At 37.1% G+C, this 22,438-nt stretch overlaps 1 protein-coding gene and 1 long non-coding RNA gene across 3 annotated transcripts in view; one reads left to right on the forward strand and one right to left on the reverse strand.

Annotated features, from left to right (window-relative positions):
• The window catches only part of SLC6A1 (solute carrier family 6 member 1), a 402,595-nt gene extending 385,308 nt beyond the window's left edge, over positions 1 to 17,287 (reverse strand). For both annotated transcript variants that reach the window (XM_073644511.1, XM_073644512.1), the window contains exon 1: positions 17,076 to 17,287. The gene's annotated coding sequence lies outside the window, so the exon portion shown is untranslated. The remainder of the gene's footprint in view (positions 1 to 17,075) is intronic.
• The window catches only part of LOC141157369 (uncharacterized), a 101,297-nt gene continuing 94,209 nt past the window's right edge, over positions 15,351 to 22,438 (forward strand). The window contains exon 1 of the long non-coding RNA XR_012247787.1: positions 15,351 to 15,515. This is a non-coding gene — a long non-coding RNA (uncharacterized lncRNA). The remainder of the gene's footprint in view (positions 15,516 to 22,438) is intronic.

Consider the following 22,438-nt stretch of genomic DNA (forward strand, 5'->3'; position numbering starts at 1 on the left):
TACTGACATTTCGACAGTGAAACATTTCAGTCAAGTTGATACTCTGAAGATTACAGAATTATCATATTCTGAAGAACTCCTATAAACTCATCTTCTCAGAAAAGTTCATTGCATGTCAAAGTTACTAAATGAGAATAAAAAAATATGCTCAGAATTTAATCGTGTATTAATTGTAAATCTCCAGCCAAAAATTTAAATACCCATGTCTCAAGTTTTCGTGTCAGGAATGGATGATGGGACAGATGAGGGCAAGGCCAGTTCCAACTACAATAACATTTCTTTATTCTAAGATGTAATGCTAATGGTGGTAACAGAAGCTGAACTTGACAGTGGAACGGCCCCCAAGTGAAGCAGCCAGGACCTGGGATGGAGAAGCCACTGAGCAATGGTGGCAGCTGGCAATTAGAGTTGGGTGAACTTATCTGAGTGTAATTGAATTCTACTTGAATTTTACAAGAATCCATAGTCTCCAGAACGTGGATTTTTTTGTAATTTGGGTGAATTCAGAAAAATGTTGGCTGGCTGATCACCATTTTCTTAAATTGTAGAGTGTCAACTAAAGCTTAAAAAAACCCTAATACTCACCTCATAGCTCACCTCTCCGGCCACCTCCACTGTATGGTCCTCGACACATCTTTTATTTCCAGGATGTTTATGCAAGGTTAGTCTCCAATAAATTGGATGGAGACCTATACAGTACGCTGAAAGTTTTCTATCATTTCCAATCATATTAACAGAGAATGACTTTGAAGTATGACCATCTTTCCAAGCGAACAAGACTGGGAACTTCTTCTCGGAAATGCTGGGGTCTATTTTGCAGGAACTTCTCCAGTCTATCATAATTATTATGAATTATTTTTCAAGGGAAACCCTTTTCTGCATTTCACTTTCCAAGATCTTTTTTTCTCATCTGGTTATTCCAGACACTTAATTATTCAATCATGAAGATGGTTATTCAATTATTCAAGCATAATTTCATTGCGATTTTGTTATGCATTACCCAAATATGGTATCAAGACACGACATCCAGATCAATATGTGAATTTGAATGTTGAATATGTGGGTTATACAAGTCAAAACTCTGCAATTTTATGGAGCATTTACACTTACAACTAATAGTTATTACCACCACAAAGTTAAAGGGGACCTGACATCAGGTCAAAAGTGACCAGTTTATACTTTTATTTTATTCTCCCAGCTCCCCTTATTATTCCACTTCTTTTTTTTTAATCTATCATTCTGTTCTACAGATATGGGTATTTTTATTTTAGTGCTACTTTTTATGATGTTTACAAGGGGGCGTTGCTCACAGGGAAATAATTCAAAACATCCTAAAGATACGCTCCAGTGAATTCCGCGAGCCATACCCCCTTGGTAAATAATATCAAAATTAGCCCTAAATTAAAAGGCTCATATCTCTAGAACCATATGGCAGATTTAAATAACAAAATATAAATATAAAAAAATGAATATTCAGACGAGCAGCGGGAATAAAATAAGGCAAAAAAACTTGACACTTTTTACCTAATGGTAAGTCCTTTTTAGGATCTGATTTTTCATATATATTTTGGTGTATCGTAAAGCATAGTTTTGCCTCTATACAAGTCACTATTGCACCTATACTTAGAATGCTGTGTAAAATTTTGGCCTCCTGTGTATCCGAACGACATAGTTGAAATACAGCGGTTGCAAAGAAAATCATCCAGATTGTAATATCTGGACTAGAGGTGAGAGAAGAAATTTGAGAGTAATGAAATTTGACTAAAATTTTACAAATATCCACATTTGCCAAAATACAGCCGCTGGCCACCATTTTTCTGACCCATAAAGAGCTATCGAAATATATAAAAAAACTCTTTATACTCACCTTACCGCTTACCTCACCGGCCCCTCCGACCCTCATTTTATCTTCTGATCTCACACCACTCACACTGGAATCCCACAGCCTCTCAAACTGAGCCGGGACTTCCAGCTTTGATATGGCCCGGGAGGGTTCTGCGCATGTGCACAGAAGGTCAAGCAGAATGTAGTAAGATCATGGTGCCATGACCCTCTTGGGCCTCAGGAAAGCCGGAAGTCCCAGTTGAGTGTGAGAGGCCGAGGGATTCCAGCACAAGCGATAGGGGATCACAAGATTCAACAAGAACTATATGGATGGCTGTGTGTTGCAGAGTGACTGGAGAGGTGAGCGGTGAGTATAAGTATTTTTAATTGTTTTTTTTAACATATTACATTTATTATGCTCTGGGATCCGGAGAGATCCAAAAGTATAATAAGGGACATTAAATTTGCGGAAAATAACTTCTATGAGAATGGAATTTTGAGGGAAAAAACACATGAATAGGCAAATTTGAATTCTGCCTTATCTGCTCCTCTCTAATAGGAACAGATTATTAAATTTGAGGTTATTCAATTTGGACACGAGAGTTTTGGTGCCATCTTATTACTATATATAAATGGAAAGTACAGAGATCTTTGTATTGATCTTTTTACTCTACAGCCTACAGAGTTGAAAACTTGAATCCTCTACATCTGGAAAATCAAGTTTCTGAATCACATAAGTTTCTAGGGATATTACAGTTATATGAAAAAGTTTGGGCACCCCTATTAATCTTAAGCTTAATGTTTTCTTAAAATTGGTGTTTTTGCAACAGCTATTTCAGTTTGATATATGTAATAACTGTTGGACACAGTAATGTTTCTGCCTTGAAATTAGGTTTATTGTACTAACAGAAAATGTGCAATCTGCATTCAAACAAAATTTGACAGGTGCATAAGTATGGGCACCTCACCAGAAAAGTGACATTAATATTTAGTAGATCCTCCTTTTGCAAAAATAACAGCCTCCAGTCGCTTCCTGTAGCTTTTAATGAGTTCCTGGATCCTGGATGAAGGTATTTTTGACCATTCCTCTTTACAAAACAATTCCAGTTCAGTTAAGTTTGATGGTCGCCGAGCATGGACAGCCCTCTTCAAATGATCACACAGATGTTCAATGATATTCAGGTCTGGGGACTGGGATGGCCATTCCAGAACATTGTAATTGTTCCTCTGCATGAATGCCTGAGTAGATTTGGAGCGGTGTTTTGGATCATTGTCTTGCTGAAAGATCCATCCCCTGTGTAACTTCAACTTTGTCACTGATTCTTGAACATTATTGCCAAGAATCTGCTGATACTGAGTGGAATCCATGCGTCCCTCAACTTTAACAAGATTCCCGGTGCCGGCATTGGCCACACAGCCCCAAAGCATGATGGAACCTCCACCAAATTTTACTGTGGGTAGCAAGTGTTTTTCTTGGAATGCTGTGTTTTTTTGCCGCCATGCATAACGCCTTTTTGTATGACCAAACAACTCAATCTTGGTTTCATTAGTCCACAGGACCTTCTTCCAAAAAGAAATTGGCTTCTCCAAATGTGCTTTTGCATACCTCAGCCGACTCTGTTGGTGGCGTGCTTGCAGAAATGGCTTCTTTCGCATCACTCTCCCATACAGCTTCTCTTTGTGCAAAGTGTGTTGTATAGTTGACCGATGCACAGTGACACCATCTGCAGCAAGTTGATGCTGCAGCTCTCTGGAGGTGGTCTGAGGATTGTCCTTGACTGATCTCACCATTCTTCCTCTCTGCCTTTCTGATATTTTTCTTGGCCTACCACTTCTGGCCTTAACAAGAACTGTCCCTGTGTTCTTCCATTTCCTTACTATGTTCCTCACAGTGGAAACTGACAGGTTAAATCTCTGAGACAGCTTTTTGTATCCTTCCCCTGAACAACTATGTTGAATAATCTTTGTTTTCAGATCATTTGACAGTTGTTTTGAGGAGCCCATGATGCCACTCTTCAGAGGAGATTCAAACAGGAGAACAACTTGCAAGTGGCCACTTTAAGTAGCTTTTCTCATGATTGCATACACCTGGCTATGAAGTTCAAACCTCAATGAGGTTACAAAACCAAAAAAAGTGCTTTAGTAAGTCAGTAAAAAGTAGGTAGGGTATTTAAAACAAGAAAATGATAAGGGGCCCATACTTATGCACCTGTCAAATTTTGTTTGAATGCAGATTGCACATTTTCTGTTAGTACAAAAAACCTCATTTCAAGGCAGAAACATTACTGTGTCCGACAGTTATTACATATATCAAACTGAAATAGCTGTTGCAAAAACACCAATTTTTAAAAAACATTAAGCTTAAGATTAATAGGGGTGCCCAAACTTTTTCATATAACTGTATTTTGTGGCACTTACTAATATATAGGTATTACAAGTTTAGCTCCATTCTCCTGTTTTCTGAGACTCCACCAGTTTGTTAGTGCCTCCTCCATCTTAAAAAACACTGCATAAGGCCCCATTCGCACTTCAGTATTTGGTCAGTATTTTGCATCACTGTGTGTATGCCAAAACTAGGATTGGAATTTACAGAGAAAAACTTTAATTGAAAGATTGACACCTGTTCCATGTTTTACAGACACTCCTAGTTTTGGCCAACAAATACTGATCAAATATAGGGATGAGCGGACCGATGGAGGTTCGGGTTCGTAGGGTTCGACCAAACTTTAGTCCAAAGATTGGCTCGGGTACCAGAACTGTACCGAACTTGAACTTGAACCCAAACCCCATAGAATCAATGTGGACCCTTTGGTCCCGAACTCTCTCTGTCTCTCTCTTCCTTTCCTTCCCGAACTCCTGAACTGTAAAACGGACTTCGAGGAGAAGTCCATGATTTGAGTTCAGCACCGGACACTGGTTCGAATCCGAAACTTTACACTTCGGGTTCTCTCATCTTAAAATACTGATGAAAGTAGGGCTATTCTGAAAATAAAATTCTCTAAAGCTGCCCTTTAAGTTTATCCCCAGAATACAGACTACCTTTCTTTACAGCCTATATCTTGCTTACATCTCAGAAGGCACAATGTCACAAATAAGCCACACTAAATTTAATTTCCTAACGTCTTTTCAAAGCAATTGGAAACTTTGCAGCATTGTGATTTGCGGCAAATTGATTCGCAGTGTATCAAATTTTTGGACAAGATATATCGAACCTGGTGAATTTGAATTTCAAAAAATTCCATCACCTATGATATGAATCCATAAAAGCAAATGACAAAAGTTTTATGAATACTACACTTTTGAATAATTTTTATTATAGATGTTAACATAGTACAGCGGACTTAATGTAAAGTCATACATGGACATACACACACACACACACAAAAACACATACTCAAACAAGTTAGCACTTTCAGGTAAATTTGGAAATTTTTAGTGCCCCCCTAATGTAGCCAGCAATTTTTGGTATGCTCACAACAGGAATTTAAAAGAAAAGTAATAAAGAAAATGCTAGTTTCTGTGTTCTCATTTTATCAAGAGTCAATGGTGTGATATCACTTTGCAATCATGTGCTCTTTTGACCATATGATCAAAACTGTGACAACATAAAGTACCAGCATAAAGTGACATCACAAACCCTCATATAGAAAGCTTTGATATGGACAAAACACAGTCTCCATAAAGTGCAAGATCTTCTACAGATCTAGTAACAGGTTGACTATAGGATTAAAGCTACAAAGCTTCTGGAGTCTCTACAAACAATCGCAGTGCTTCTAAGGCCAAACCGCCAAAGTCATGACGTTTCATGTGCCATCGCTGAGGCAACAATAGGATTCCCTTATGTTCATGGTGCACATGCAGGAGCAAGGACTAGGCTGCAATTTGATGGTAACCTTCCATAACCTGAAGGTTACCTTCCATAACCTGTTTTCATTTCTGTAGATTTTCTGTGTCTGGCCTAGTCTGCCTCACCTTGCTTGATCTAGAATCTGCTCGGCCTGATCCTTCTCTTTTTGACCCAGTTTTTTGAGACCTAATTTTAATTTGCCCATCACTGATCTACTACCAGCTATCTGATAGTCTGTTGGAGATTATGTCTGGGACTTTGGTCTGCATATCCAATAGATAATATCCATGCCACCTCTCATGATTTAAGAGTTAGGAAAGTGGACTCCATGGCTCGAGTTTCTTAGAACTGTTCTCTGTTTTACTGTCAAGTTTACTCCAATAAAATGAAAACTGACTTCTCATTTCTCACTGTGCAACCTTGTTTTCCTGCTCCAAACATTATCATCTGCATACATGTTATCATCTCTTTAACTAAGAGTCTGTTGAGATTTTTACATAGGCCCATATTTCTAACCAGAATGCCCATGACAAGCCACAGAACTTCAATGTCTTTTGCTACAGCACCCCCATTATCTGACACAGAGCTGTCATTGCCTTTTTGAAAATCCCCATAAAGTACAGCTACGCTACCTCTTCACTAGTTCGGAGTCCACTGGTTAAACTAGAGGCCTAAAAGAACACTATCTTAATGTTGGCTGGACATCCTGCTTTCTTGGGACAGACTAATCATCAAACGACGGCCTTCCCCTACTCTCCATCTGCAGATTAAATTTTAGTGCGTAATTTTTTTGTTACTACAGGAGATTAGCTGCCAAGCATCGGTCAAGCACGCATGTGTTTGTCTGAAATCTGTACAAATAGTGATCAGCTTAAAGAGTGTCTAACCAACAACTGTCCAAGGTGCCTTATGCCAGGTTCACATTGCGTTCCGACTCCCCATTTATGATTCCACTGTGAGTTTCCTTCTGAATTTCCAAAAAATTTGAATAAGACATGCTTTCACTGAGTACAATGAGCCATCCGGATTACAAAATTTGCAACTCTACTCTCTATGTTGTCTCGTTTTGGGTGGTATTTTCCTTTTTAGTCAGACACTACTAACACAGAAAAGGAGGCAAAGCTGTATACTTGCTTCAATTTGCTAAAAAAAAATCCTGAAAAACAGTCATCTAGAAGGGAAGACTAATGCAATGTGAACTCCACGTCTATGTCCTACAAAAGTTATCTATTTTCTTCTAACGAAACAAAAACAGCAATGAGGCCTGAATGAGCTAAACAAGACAACCTATGTCACCTACTCATTAGATATCGGGGACAACAAAAGTATAAATAACATATTGTATCTGCAGCTCCCTTCAGTGAACCTCGATGTTCCTACATACCCTCGTAAGTACTAAGCAATAATTTGTATAGGAGCCTGTTTCAATTTTGTACCTTTGTATGTCAGTGCTACATGATTGCTCTGTGGTTCAAAGGTCCGTGATTAAACTGAGTGTGAAAAACTGTAGATGTGGCGAGTCAGATAATCAGTGGAGGCTAAATGTAGAATGTGATAGGATTGATTTACTAAAGAGGCAACACTTGAAAGCTTTCCCAACAGCCTTTGACATATTCACCCTGAGTTTTAATAGACAGATAATGTCCTATTATGTTATTTATTAAGTATTGATTTTTTCCCCCTCTTCATTTATCTGGACACTTGCAACAAGATAAATATCTTGATATTTTAAGGTAGAATTTTTTTTTTGCCAATGCAAAAATCCGAATCCAGAGATTGTGATAAATGAAAGATCAAATCAGACTGTTCTGATAATCACAACTGTCTTGACTGCAGAATGTTTTTTGAATCAGAAAATGATTGCTAGTCGCTACACATCCTAGGAAGGTTTGATAGCGGTCATTTTCTAACTGCATTTTCTATCAAACTGTATAATGGTCCTATTGATTCTTGCCAGTTGTCTGGTATTGGCTGAGAAGTTGGAAGGTATGTGGATAAATAAGTTAAAAAAAATAAGATACCCTCTTAAATAGCTACCATCAGATATTCTCTGTCCTGTCATCATCAATTTTAATTCTGATAAACTTCCATAATGCTCCTGCATAAGAGCACTTTTCTCTGCCCTGCCAAGCACTGAAGTGTGCATGCGCCGGATTTACCTATGGGTCATCAGGTATTTAGCGTTTCCTGGCACATGCACACTACAATATTTTCCTCTGCCCTCAGCGGGGCAGAGAGAAGTGAATCTGCACAGGAGCGCATCTGTGAAACACTTTGTGGATGATGTAGGATGCATCATCCACATGAAGCAGGGAAAGACGACGGCGATCACAAGAATACAGGAGGCGCCGGAATGCTGTAAATGAGGGCTTAAAGAAGATGTCTACTACTTGGACAACCTATGTTCATACCCCACACTTGCACCCCATAAAATAATAAATCTTATATTCACCTCCCATGCTGGCACCATTCCCACAATGTCAGCACTTGCTCTCCCCGGGATTCCTGTACTGTTGTTGTGACACGTGACGCTGGCATCCAATCAGCACTGGCGTCACTGACCCCACCTCCTGTCGAATTAAGCATGAACAGGAAGTGATAGATCAGCCGCAGTCCAGACTTAGTCTTCATGTTAGATTTTTCCGAAGGCGGGACAGTGACGTCAGTGCTGATTGGGTGCCGGTCTCACATTTCACAACAACTGCACGGGAGCCCTGAGAGAGCGAGTGCTGAAACCATGGGAACGGCGCCAGCACGGGAGGTGAGCATAAGCTTTTTATTTTATCGGGGCCAAACATTTTGATCAAGAAGGGAATGTCCTAGTAGAGAACAACCCCTTTAAATGGGGTGGCTGTACTTTATATAGGGAAACCTGGTGACAGGTTCCTTTTAAGGCTGCTGATGTAAGCAGGTAATTATTTTCTCTAGCTATTAACTCAGATATTGATGAATAAATAGATACAAAGTTTATCAATGAGTTATAGACCCCAAAATGGTACAATATTGCTTATACTGCAAAAACAGATCCTCTTACCTCAACGTTAAGGGATAACTCAGAATCCTGAAGGCTTAAATAGGCTAGGTATTTAGGAAGTTAAGGTCACGAGACACGGTCAAGTGTTAAGCAAACATTTAATATATATAATTAATCCAAAAGAGCAGAGACAAATACTATAGAGGATTCAAAACTTAATGTGTGTGGTAGCAAAAGCTGATAACAAAATGCACTGTTGCCCTGGAATAAGATAATGTAGTACCTAATATATTCAATGACCCCATTGTTTGTAAAAATGTGACATCAATGTCACAACTGTATCAGTAAAGCTGGTACCTAAGATAACAAGCAGATAATACCTTGACTTACCCTTGAAAGATAAATTCTAGAGACAGAGGCTAGCTTGCATTGTCATGCTCCTTAATTAGTATTCGTTCTTATTTCTAGCCAATAGAGATTATTTATTTCTTTTGTTTTCTTTGGGCTTTAGAGAAACAGATTAAAGTTTAGAAATTATAAATGGACTTTATTTCACCAAACCACAATTTAAGAATCCAGCAAAGTTCAATCTAGTTACGATATTGCTTTGCTCATCTAATTTCAATAAATTAATATTAAATGGACACTGTAATTTCAGACAACTTGATCTCATTTAAGACATAATATCATTTCTCAAAATTACTTTCAAAATTATGTTGATTTACCCCCATCCTCCCCGATACATCACACCAAGGTGCTATTAGATGTCCCTCTTCACTTTGCTGCCCAGCTAATCCACCTGTCCCCCCGCTATTTCCCGGCCTCTCCTCTCTGTCAATCCCTTCAATGGCTCCCCATTGCCCAAAGACTCCAGTTCAAAATGCTAACCATGGCATACAAAGCCATCCACAACCTGTCTCCCCCACACATCTGTGACCTAATCTCCCGGTACTTACCTGCATGCAACCTCCGATCCCCACAAGATCTCCTTCTCTACTCCCCTCTTATCTCCTCTTCCCATAATCGCATACAAGATTTCTCCCGTGCATCCCCCCTACTCTAGAACTCTCTACCCCAACATCAGACTCTCGCCTACCGTGGAAGTCTTCAAAAGGAACCTGAAGACCCACCTCTTCCGACAAGCCTACAACCTGCAGTAACCATTGCTCCACCATACCGCTGCACGATTAGCTCTACCCCCACCTACTGTATCCTCACCCATCCCATGTAGACTGTGAGCCTTTGAGGGCAGGGTCCTCTCTCATTCTGTACCATTCGGCGACTTGTATTGTTCATGATTATTGGAATTGTTTTTGCTATGTATACCCCTTTTTCACATGTAAAGCACGATGGAATAAATGGCACTATAATAATAATAATTTTAACTTGCTTTCTACTGCCTGTTGTTAAGCGCAATTCTTCTCCAGTAGCATAGACATAACAAAGAGTCTTTCTCAGCTCTTGCCTGTTATCCCTGTATGCTGTTTGACAGATAAAATGTCTGTCTGCCTTTCCTGTCTGTCAAATTAAATACAGACATAACAAAGTTTCAATTTGGGTAAGGCACGCCATTGTCCAATAGCTGGTTGGAAAGTGAGTGGAGAAAATTCATGCACATATAGTGCTTCTAGAAAAAGAATTGATCAGTGAAAAAAGTTAACAGCTAGTTGATGGGCAGGAGAAATGTGACTGTTCCTGAACAATAAGAATAGACAGCCTAAATCTACAGTCTAAACAACAAATATAGGCTGAAATTTTCAATTTTTTTCAAATTTTTAATTTAACTTTAAAAAATTACACTCTGTCCTCATTGGTCTACAGTAGCTATATATGGTGCAGAAGTATCACTTGTACAAGGGCTTTGTTGCATGGTGGGTCATCAAAAGAACACCTGCTATTTAAGAAAGTTTTAGTGTAGACACATAGTAGGTGCGGTGCTGTTGTTACAGACTTTGCGTTGTAGCACAACAGCTTGCAATTGTACCTCCGAAGTTCACGCAACTTCACCATAACTAGATGACTAAACTTGGGTTAGAAGCCAGAATCATCATGTCCTGAGCATGTTCCTTTGAAATGTATAAAAACACAGAGACCCCGATTCATCAGAGCCTTTGCTCCTGTTTGCTTAGTTTAGTGTGTTTTGCACCTTTTTTTGTTTACACCCAATTTATTATTCCATTTGTGCCTTTTTTTAAATCTGTTTTCTATGTGCTCATCTGTTTTTTTTCCACTTTGTGGGTGGAGTCTAACGATTCCAGATGTTTTTGTCTGATTCATTATCTGCAACTTTTTAAAAAGTTGCAACTCTACTCCATTTCCCCCCTACAGTGATTTACTGCACCTAAAGCTAAAGTCTTATCTTTTGTGACATTTTTTAAATAGTTGCGACATTTTGCTCAAAAACAGGAAAAAGACCTTTTTTAACTTTGAGCCAGTTTCATGAACGGATCGCACCATTTTGATCAATTTGGCACAATAAACATCAGTGAATAACACAAGACAAAAAAGAGAAGTGGCTTAAAAAAAACTCCAAATGAAGAATCGGGGCTGTAGTATGAGAACGTGCATGATTGTGAGAGCTGTAACAATTTTCTGGGCTTTTCACACATGAATGTTGAAATGTGTGAATGTGTGGAAAAATATCTATTAGGTGGCTTTCCAGTCCAAAAAGTTTATTGCCGAAGGCATAAGAGATTATTGAGAATACTGAAAAAATAGCCAATAGAATACATTCATGGTGTATTGATGATTATTGATGATGATATTGCTTAGTCCTTTCTTTGGACTTCCCTTTATCAGTTGACCTCATTATCTTCTGTTCTCTTCAGTTTTGTTTTTTTGTGTACTAAATTAATTTAAAAAAAGTATAGATGTGATGTCATAGCTTCCCCTCCCTTCTCAATGAACTTCCCCTCCCTTCACATGCTCATTAGATGCTACATTACAAAAGATAGAGTTGGAGTCAGTCTATTGCTGCTAATGTACAGTGAATTTCCTGAAATAACAGGAAGTATAAGTCTAGAATAGCCCTTGTGGTCAGTATGAAAATTGCAAGACTTCTAATATTTTGTTTTTTTAATATAAACCATATCATGAAAGAAGAAAAAATCAATGGCAAAAACATAAATAATAAATATAATAATAATAATACATGTAACATGAAAACCTTACCTAAACGATAGGCCATTTTCTGAAACCACATTCCTTTTAAAGGGGTTGTCCATTACACAAAAAAAGTCATTTTCTTGACTTGCTAATGTAACTTAATAAAACTTACTAGTACACTTTAGTTTTAAGAACTGTACAGATGACCCAATTTCAATCTCTATTACTTAGCCCCTAGAACTGTAGATCCTTAGGTAAGTTATGATGTTCTGAAACAAGTAGGGAATATAGTCACTATGTTAGGGATGTGATGTCTATCTGACTGTCTGACTCAGTTTGTTAGCTAATCCAGCCTTTAGCCCACCTTAGACTTTGGAGAGCTTTTGGCTGATTGTTCGGCCGGTAGCTATCTTGCCTGACTCTCCCATACAAAGGAACGCTCGCTCAGATTTGGAGGCAGTTTCTCTCTAAAGTACAAAAGGATCAGCTGTCCCAAATCAGACATGACAGATCCTTAACTTCCCTGACAATCATCTTTCAGAGGCCCCAATACACAATAAACTATCGGCCAAACCAATCTATATCTGTGAAGGCTTCAGACACATCACCCGTGACAGAGAAAGGGGCTGCCATAGTTAACAAAGTGCCAACCCTTTAATCACCCACACAGAGGGAGGGAGGAAGTCTGTGACGGTTTGTGTCATTGGACAAACCTCTCTAGTGGTTTGGGATACTTGGTAATCAACTGTAACCAAATATATTATGAGAAGTTTAATTGACATATTTTCTACAGAGCTTGAAGCTGTTGTAGCTGTTTGTTCTTACTCAAAGTCATATTATGGGATCACCAGTGAGGTCAAATTGTGGGACTCGGCCCACTCAGTCACGAGTGCTCGTAGATAAGAAATGCACATCAGTTGTGAGCATAACAATTCTGTTTATTAACCTGTGAGCAGGTTTCTTATACCATTTACAGACAAATGTACTTCCCATTGGAAATTCCCATCAGCAGAATCCTTCTCACAAACATGTTGTGAGTTTTTTTTTATCTATTATGCCTTTCCCAGTGTACTACCCATAACACAGTTCCTCAAAGAATTGCATATGAGAAACGAAAATATTAGATCAAATATGAAACCTTAAGAAAAATATTAAACAAAATATGAGAATATGAGACTAGTTAAAACTAAAAAATATAGAATCTATAAAAATATTAACCCTTCTGCATCATAGCTATGGGGCCTATGGAGTGGCTTGGCTAATTGTTGGTACGCCATCACTCTTTATTCTTGACTTAAGTCGAAATCACCCTCTCTTTTGTAGAGTAGATTTTTAGCCAACTTACTGGCTAAATGTCACGTGACTATCCTGCCTCCCGTTAAGTCAATTTATGTTCCCTAATTGGAATCAGTCAACATAGGCACTTTTTAAAATCAGACATCAATAAGACTCGATTAAAGCAAAGCTAGTGGGTACCAGACTTGCCAACCATAAGACAGTGTGCTCTTTGTTAATCCTTTCAACTAAGAGAATGCCAACTGAGAAGATCAAGAGGGCTCACTCCTAGGTTCTGGAGTCTGGACATGACTCCCTTTCTGTATGTTTGTTTTTCTCTTACAGATGGGTTAGTCTAAAAAGATTCCATGGTTCAGCGCCTCAATGCAATGTCTAAACTCCGTCATTGGAATACACAACACATAAAAGTGGCAGAAGACTGTAAAGGGCTGTGCATGTTACATAGATGACACAACTAATTAGGCACAGAAATACATTGCTCACTTTAATAGGAACAAGGAGAACAAGCCAAGGTTACAAGAGCTAGATTCTATATTTACATGATTTTACTACTGGTTGGAAGACATTGTTTCACAGTTTTTAACCTTATTGATCAATGCTGTATTCAAGCCCATTTATAGAATAATGATTTTACTTTTTTCATTATTCTTAGTAGAAAAAAAGCAACTTGACATGAAAAAGATCCCAATCCGCCAGTATAAAAAAATATATATATTGTACCAATTCCAATTGAACATCTTTGCTTACTATAAACGATGCATAATAACATAGTGAAGAATGAATATTATTAAATTCCATAATAATGCTCGCAGCCATTAATAAGCATAAGGAAGCTACGCACATCTCCACTCATTTGCATTTCTTCCCATGCAAAAATAAATAAAACATACATTTATATCTATTTGCAAACAGCTTAATTTGTTTCTTGTAGATTTATATTTTCTCCAGGCTCTACAATTATTATTTACATCATGTAATATTCACTAGTACAGACCATTTTTAAGCATTGCAGGCATTTTCGTCAACGACTGATACGGTTAAAAAAACAAAAAAATCTCAATTTTTAGAATTTTTTTATTTTTTTTTTAGCTAAAAATTCTATGACATTAAAATAGAATTTTTGGAAACCAAGACTAATGTGCCATATAAACATTAAGAGATAATATCCTTAATAATCTTTTACATGAGTATTCTCATCAACACAACAAAAATTCTATGATGGTAAAGACGTTACTTCTTTATTCAATATATATATATATAGATATAGATATATGTGTATATATCTATATATATATTTTTTTTAATATTTATAATATTTTTTTTTCTAAACCTTTTTCCAAATAAATATATTAAACTTTTCTTTATATTTTACATTTATTTTAGAATTTTTCATCAATTTGTACCAAGAATTTTGCTACATCATTTCTCAAAAAAAAAAAAAATAAATTCTAAATTGTAAAAAAAATGAACAAGTGATAGCTACAAATGAGTACATTCCCAATCTTTAATATTTCTATCAAAAAACATGAAAAAATATATATTTGATTTTTTAAAAATCCCTGAAATTTTTCACGTTGTAAAAATAGGAAAATATATCTACAACCAACCTATCAGAAAAGGAAATCAATATGGTGGTCGAGGTTTTATGGCTGAAGGAAGATGTGAAGATTTTAAGAAAGTGAGGTCAGTGATGGCGTTCAACAGAGCATGTTTCGAAAAGAGCCAAGAACAATGATCACAGACTTGGCCATAAGATGGTTCACTAGAAAGACTTGTTTGTCCTGCTAAATGCTAATTGACAGACATCTCCATTAATTAGCAAGATTAAGCATTTATTCATCAAGAGCAATGAATTTTCCATTTACAAACACCACTCGCAGTCCCATATAAAGTTTTCAATGGTGAAATTTGGAGGGTTTTTTTTTCATAATGCTTATGAACAAAGACGACGGCCCAATGTCCTTGGAGATGAAAAGAACAGCTCTGATGACCTTGGGCATTTTGTTTATAATGGGATACATGTCAAAAACTATACTGACCTCATTTCTTTTAATACATGTCCAAAGAGAGGCTTTCACATAAAGGAAATAAATATATGGCTTCTATAAATATGCAACTAAAGTGAGACAATACCAGCGCAAGCTGTCACATCTCTATGCACAAATTAATTGTAGCTGTTCATTTGCTTCAATTCAGATGTTAATCCCTTACAGTAAAAGCTTTTTTTTTCTAGGAAATGTGATTCTAGTGATATGAATTTCATCGTGATTGAAAGGGGGCTTGGAAGAGACATTTGTCTTTTCTCCGGTAGAAGATGCATTCCTGGTGTATACTATTTAAGATGCAAAGCAAATACCCCCAGCAATGGGGGCTTCAAATGAGCAAGACAAACAGAGCCATCAAAGCAGCGCTGGGGAACAACTGGCTGAGAGCAGGGACTCCGTCACTTTCAACCACAACTTGCTGATGGTAATTCCATTTATATTCATTACCTGAGAAAATGTATCAAGCTCTCAGCATTGGGTTGTTTTGTTCTGAACTCAATTTTTTTTTTGCTTCAAGATTCTATTATAGAGAGGTGTATTAATGAGTGATGTAACTCCCCAGAACAGCAAATATGTGTGTTTGTATATATGTGTGTGTATGTATATATATATATGTGTGTGATGTATATATATATATATATGTGTGTGTATGTATATATATGTGTGTATGTATATATATGTATGACGTATATATATATGTCATGTATATATACTGTATGTATATATGTGTGTGTGTGTGTATGTATATATGTATGACGTATATATATGTATGACGTATATATATGTGTGCATGTACATATGTGCGTATGTATATATATGTGTGTGTGATGTGTATACATATATATATATGTGTGTGTGTGTGCATGTATATATATTTATGACGTGTATATATATGTGTGTATGTATATATATATATATGTGTGTGACATTTTTATATGTGTGTGTATGTATATTTGTGTGTGACGTATATATATGTGCGTGTGTATATACTGTATATGTGTGTGTGTGATGTGTATATATATTTATATGTGTATGTATATACTGTATATGTGTGTGTGCGTGACGTGTGTGTATATACATATATCTATCTATATGTGAGTATGTTTTTGTGACATATGTGTATATATGTACATATAGATAGATTATATATATATATATATATATATATATACACACATCAGACAAACACACATATATATACATATTTTTCTTTTTTGATATATATATCGACATAAAATATATAATTCCAACAGTATATTTACATATTGACGTATGTGTGTATATATATATATATATATATATGTTTATCTATATGTGTATATATATATATATATATATAAACATATATATGTATAATATACACACACTCATACGTCAATATATAAATATATACTTGGAATTATATGTTTTGATTTTATATTCTGCAATTGGCTATTATATAATAAGAGACAACAACAAAAAATAACTACATTTTGTAGAAACAAAAACCATTACGTGTCAATATTTATAATATGTACATGCACTATATATATGTATATACATATACCATACGAATATATATATATATATAATTCTATTCATAGTGGATATAGACAACCACATTGTAACATCAGGAGCCAGACTCCCTATAAGAGAGAAGCAGGCAGCAGTGACACCTGTAAACTGGAGCACAGACAGTGCAGCGGACCTCCATAGCTTACACCTCATGCATTTTACATTCTCTCATCTCTGCCATTCTTACAGTACATGCAATGCCCATAAGTAAATGAGATTTTCCTGGAAGTCAAATACACCGAGCTACAAAATGTACACTGGCTTCAGCTCCAAAATCTGGATGGTGTCATTATAGTTGCAGACATATACTCTCAGATAATATACCGGGACATAGTTCAGCATCAGAGCAAATGTTCTCTTTTATAGTCTAGGTAGGAAGATCATTTTTTTCAATGCAAACTTTGTTTCCGTCTATTCTTGGAAATCCTACCTGATACAGATGTGCCTCTCTGGCCGGGGTTCATTTTTTGATCATTTCAGCTCCACACAGTAGAAATTCAGTTGTTCTCAGCACCAAATCAGCACAGCACAGCTCTAATTCAGAAGACTCAACCTCCACATCAAGACTTAGACACACCTCTCTCGATGTCATCTGCTACTCTCCAGCTCCCAGGAATAACTGAGAAGGACCTGAGCTGAATAAAATATGGATAAATTCTGTTACATTGTCTCACATCAGCCCAATAACATTCACTTGCAATTTTTTTTTACTTAAAATCCTGTATTGACGTCCAAAATTAAGTTAAAGGAACATTCAACGCTTTTTGGATAGTGCTCCTATATATAAACCAGGATTGATTGTCGAAGTGATGCTATATTGATGAGAAAATGTATATAGTATCATCAGATCCTATTATACACAATATCTTAAGGCTGTGTGCCCACGTAGCATTTTTCAAGCGTATATGCTGCGGAATTTCCGCAGCGTAAACGCTTGAAAAACGCATGTATATCCGCACCCCATGGTCCCCAATGGCATTCCGCAATGTCAATGCCCATGCTACGGATTTTTCCGCAGCGTATATGCTACGGTCAAAAATCCGCAGCATGTTCATTAATTTTGCGGAAGCGCAGCGGAATCAATGTGCGGATGGTACCCAAGTCTGGATGAGAGGAGACTCTCATCCAGACCTGGGTACCAAAGAACCTGTAAAAAAAAGAATAAAATAAAGTTTATACTTATCTTCTGATGTTTTCCCTCCGTCGCGCTGTTGTCTGAAGGACCTGCCACGTCATTGAGTCATGTGACCCACCACATGACTCAATGACGTCACCGCAGGTCCTGCACACAACAGCGTGAGCCGCTCAAGCCTCCGGACGGGGCAGAGGATGCATCAGAAGGTGAGTATAAAGTTTATTTTTTTATTTTTTACCATTCTGAACAAGTTGTCAAGCACTTTTCCAAGTGATGCTTGGAGAAGTGCTTGATAACCCGCATGCGGAAATGCATGCAAAGACGCCTCACAAACGCTTCTACCTGGCGGGAAAACCGCATGTAATATCCGCATGCGATTTTCCCGCCAGGGAGAAGCGTAAAAAATATGCTTCAGGTCCGCAACGTGGGCACATAGCCTAATAGTATGTGACAAGTGAGGACCACAGCAAGATTATTGTTTATGACAGAAAGAAAGATAGACAGATAGATAGATAGATAGATAGATAGATAGATAAATAGATAGATAGATAGATAGATAGATAGATAGATAGATAAAAAGAAAGCGCAGCAGCACTCCATTATGGCCAAAATACATAAAGACAATAAAAACGTTTGATTTAAACTGTGTTATTACTCAATGAACTTTAGTTACAAAAAATGGAGGTTCTTAGCGCATAAATTGGCCAATTCATGTGTGCCCATCAACCGCTGCAAGGTGACGTCCCGTCTGATGGGTACTACTCTGCCTACATGCCTCTGTTGGGCTACAAGCCAATAACTCTGGACAGAACATGTCGCTTCTGGACTGAAACACCTACAATTTAAATTGGCTGGTAGAGTAGAATATACATCACCTGCTGGTTAAATGGGGGGAGTGCAAGGTCAAACAGGAGGCAGTTCCCACATCCTATAGTAATATGTAAAAAGAACTTTACTGTTCTTTTTAGATACAGTAGATAGATAGAACATAGATAGATAGATGAATATATAGATAGATAATAGATAGATAAGATAGTAGGTAGACAGATAAATAATAGATAGATAATAGATTGATGATAGATTGATAGATGATAAATAGATAGATGATTAGAAAAAACAAAATAGAAGCAGCACTAGCACCTAGTAATTGGGTGCAGAGCCTCCCCAGTACAGACCAACCTTCAATATAAATAAAAAAATAGGATGCAGAACACCATTCAGAGTGAAATAAAGGTGCTGTGTAATAGCCCGTCATAGCGACGTTTCGGTTCTTTAGTGAGAACCTTTTTCATGGCTTGCGAAAGGTTCTCACTACTGAACCGAAATGTCGCCTTGATGGGCTATTACACAGCACCTTTATTTCACTCTGAATGGTGTGCTGCATCCTATTTTTTTGCTTAGATAGATGATTAGATAGGTGGAGAGATAGATAGATAGATAGATAGATAGATAGATGAATAGATGGATAGATAGATAGATAATACATAGATAGATGGATAGATAGATAGATAGATAATAGATAGATAGATAAATAGATAGATGATAGATAATAGATAGATAGATAGATAGATAGATAGATAGATAGATAGATAGATAGATAGATAGATGAATAGATGGGTGGATAGATAGATAATAGATAGATAGATAGATGGACAGATAGATAGATAGATAGATAGATAATAGATAGATAGATAGATAGATAGATAGATGAATAGATGGGTGGATAGATAGATAGATAGATAGATAGATACATAGATAGATAGATGATAGATAATAGATAGATAGATAGATAGATAAATAGATAGATGATAGATAATAGATAGATAGATAGATAGATAGATAGATAGATAGATAGATAGATAGATAGATGAATAGATGGGTGGATAGATAGATAGATAGATAGATGAATAGATGGGTGGATAGATAGATAGATAGATAGATAGATAGATAGATAGATAGATAGATAGATAGATAGATAGATAGATAGATAGATGGATATATAAATATGAGATAGATAAATTAGAAAAAAATGGAACAGCACTTTATATATTGTTCTGGGTGCAAAACCTCTCAAACAATTATCCGCTTTGCAAAGTACATAATTCATGTTCACAACCGAAACATTGCCCCACAATATGGGCTAATAAAGTCCACTTTTTCACTTTTGATTTTGGAGTGCTGCCTGTTTTTCTTATTTTAGATAGATAGATAAATAGATAGTTTGATTGATTGATTGATTGATAATGAATAGATGGATTGATAGTGGATTGTTTCCATTTTTTTTGCTGGATAGATGCCTAAACATTATACATTTACGAAGGATAAGCAAATCAATTCTAAACAAATCAAATTCATTTAGAATTTCCCAAAATTCAAGGATTCTAGAGAATACAAATTTAGGGAAATTTGATTTGTGTGTATGCAGCAAAATGGCAGCCAGACGAACACTATGTTACTGGATTCATATGGGCTGTAGTAATATGGTTGCTGCCAAAGTTCTCCACTGCTCCTCTGCTGGCTTCCTGGGCTCTGCTCCATCGCGGCCCTGGTCTCCTCTTCACTGGCTCAGTCCCAGGTCTCCGCGTGGAGTGACACAAGTAATGATTTCATTACATTAGAATGCACATTGAGCCCGAGGCAGCACCAGAAGTACCAGCAAAGTGAAGATGAGACAATGCTGGAGGTGGCCCCTGGAATCCAGCAGAGGAGCGGTGGAGAGCTGTAGCAGATATGTGAGTATGAAATGTTATCGATCCATTTATAATGACTTTGGGTCGGGAGACCACAGAGTATAATGAACGGCTCTTTTTTTATTGCAATCGTGGCTCATTTGACTTGCATTGAAGAAATTAGATGTGAATCGAATTTCCTGCCTGATTTGCAATGAAACTGGCAAATTCTAATTTTGGCGGATTAGCTCATCTTCAACATTTATGTACAGTATTGCATTAATACTAGAGCTGAGTGGATCAAGAAAAATATTAATTTGACTGTTTGTGCAGGTTTTTCCCAGAATTTCGATTTGTGGAGAAGTTATTATCCGTGAATTTAACATCCCTTATTATGCTCTGTGGGTCTCTCCAGTCCACATAATATTATAAATGTATGATGTAAAAAATAAATCAAATACTTATACTCACCTTAGCACTCACCTTACTCACCCCTCTGCTCTTCACTGTCGCCCATTCGGTTCTCGTCACATCTTCAGATCGCGTTGACTTCCCCTGGGCCGGAATTTCTCTTTTGATGAAACCCGGGAGGGTTCTGAGAAAACACGTGCTAAAGGTCATGGCGTCATGATATCATGGTATGAGCTATGACCTCGATCACGGATGCGCAGAACACACTTGGTCCCGGGGAATTCAACGCGAGCGGCAGCGATCTGAAGATGTGGCGAGGACTGGATGGGAGATGTGACGGAGAGGAGAGGAGAGGCCGGAGAAGTGAGCAATAACATGGGTATAAGTTTTTTATTAATTTTTTTACATATTGATGGCCAGGTATGGTTCAGCCAACGGCCGCCATATTACTGAATTGTGCGAAAGCGAATTATAAAAATGTGCATTTTGACGAATGCAGATTTTCATAAAATTCTAGTAGAATGTAATTCCACTCAAATGTATTCACTCATCTCTAATTAATAAAATGTTTATATCATTGACTTAAATCATACACATGCACACGGTCTTATAAAAGCACTATATAAACTTTAAGTTATGTGGAGCTGTAATACAGCAAACATAGCACTTATAGAAGTCTATGCGACCACGGTGCTCCTTTGGCTCAGCTTTTATATGTAGACTTCATTTGTTAGAAGCCGAAAATGGCATGCTTCATTGGATAGTGTATAAATACCTCTGTATAGAATAATATTGTGCCATAGAGAGACACAACCAATGGCACATGGAGAGCCTACAGTGCGTAAAGCTGTAAAGACAGTGTGTGGCACCACACAGACTCTGCGCCCATCATTCTCCCATGCACATGAGGCCATAATCTCTATTCATCATATTTTTAGAATCAATTATAAGGAATAGTACCTGAAGGGTGCACAGATCCTAAACTATCTTTATGCAAATGAATTTAAAGAAGCACTCCTCCTCCTCCCATCAAAAGTTTTGTCCTTTTAATATTTTGCAGTCATCATATTATATAGCACTGTGTACTTACAATTGCTCATTTTTCCTTTCTACCCAATTAATTCTTCTCTTTTCTCTGTTCTGTATAGAAATAGGAAGTCTCTTTTCCCTACATTTATCATTCCCTTCTTCAACTCCTGACCCAGCGCCTCCCCCTTCCAGGCACTTGTGCAGTGATGACTCATGCAGAGAAAATTGGCCTCCTGTTTCTACATAGAGCTAAGTAGGATTCAGCTAGTCAGTTTTTAATCATGTGATGTCATAGACCTAATGGAAAAGAGAAGAATTAGCTGGGTAAAAGGCAAAATGAACAATTGTAAGTGCACAGTGCTATATATTATGATGACTGCAATATATTAAGAGAATAAAAACTTTGATGGGAGTGCTTTTTTATCAAGACTTAAATAAATGAACAGAGATGACCTGCTCAATTACAGCCTTCTCACTGAAAAGTAATTTTAAAGTGTAGCCATCTTTTTAATTATTATTTCATAAATTAATAGTACACAAAAATTATCA

This window comes from Phyllobates terribilis, unplaced genomic scaffold (genome assembly GCF_046119375.1).
Source record: "Phyllobates terribilis strain yellow unplaced genomic scaffold, ASM4611937v1 Scaffold_8__6_contigs__length_399053987, whole genome shotgun sequence".
Classification (NCBI taxonomy): Eukaryota; Metazoa; Chordata; class Amphibia; order Anura; family Dendrobatidae; genus Phyllobates; species Phyllobates terribilis.